The sequence below is a fragment of the Bison bison genome, unplaced genomic scaffold (genome assembly GCF_000754665.1).
Source record: "Bison bison bison isolate TAMUID 2011002044 unplaced genomic scaffold, Bison_UMD1.0 scf7180017861046, whole genome shotgun sequence".
Classification (NCBI taxonomy): domain Eukaryota; kingdom Metazoa; phylum Chordata; class Mammalia; order Artiodactyla; family Bovidae; genus Bison; species Bison bison.
In genome coordinates this window covers 3,010,561-3,011,598 of record NW_011491618.1, presented here as the reverse complement: position 1 = coordinate 3,011,598, position 1,038 = coordinate 3,010,561, and positions in this window count along the sequence as shown.

The following is a 1,038-nucleotide window of genomic DNA, read 5'->3' as shown; positions in this document are numbered from 1 at the left end:
ATTTCATGGCTGCAGTCACCATCTGCAGTGATTTTGGAGCCCAGAAAAATAAAGTCTGACACTGTTTCCACTGTTTCCCCATCTATTTCCCATGAAGTGATGGGACCGGATGCCATGATCTTCGTTTTCTGAATGTTGAGCTTTAAGCCAACTTTTTCACTCTCCTCTTTCACTTTCATCAAGAGGCTTTTTAGTTCCTCTTCACTTTCTGCCATAAGGATGGTGTCATCTGCATATCTGAGGTTATTGATATTTCTCCCGGCAATCTTGATTCCAGCTTGTGTTTCTTCCAGTCCAGCGTTTCTCATGATGTACTCTGCATATAAGTTAAATAAGCAGGGTGATAATTTACAGCCTTGACGTACTCCCTTTCCTATTTGGAACCAGTCTGTTGTTCCATGTCCAGTTCTAAGTGTTGCTTCCTGACCTGCATACAGATTTCTCAAGAGGCAGGTCAGGTGGTCTGGTATTCCCATCTCTTGAAGAACTTCCCACAGTTTATTGTGATCCACACAGTCAAAGGCTTTGGCATAGTCAATAAAGCAGAAATAGATGTTTTTCTGGAACTCTCTTGCTTTTTCCATGATCCAGCGGATGTTGGCAATTTGATCTCTGGTTCCTCTGCCTTTTCTAAAACCAGCTGGAACATCAGGAAGTTTACGGTTCACATATTGCTGAAGCCTGGCTTGGAGAATTTTGAGCATTACTTTACTAGCATGTGAGATGAGTGCAATTGTGTGGTAGTTTGAGCATTCTTTGGCATTGCCTTTCTTTGGGATTGGAATGAAAGCTGACCTTTTCTAGTCCTGTGGCCACTGCTGAGTTTTCCAAATTTGCTGGCATATTGAGTGCAGCACTTTCACAGCATCATCTTTCAGGATTTGAAATAGCTCAACTGGAATTCCATCAGCTCCACTAGCTTTGTTCGTAGTGATGCTTTCTAAGGCCACTTGACTTCACATTCCAGGATGTCTGGCTCTAGGTCAGTGGTCACACCATCGTGACTATCTGGGTCGTGAAGATCTTTTTTGTACAGTT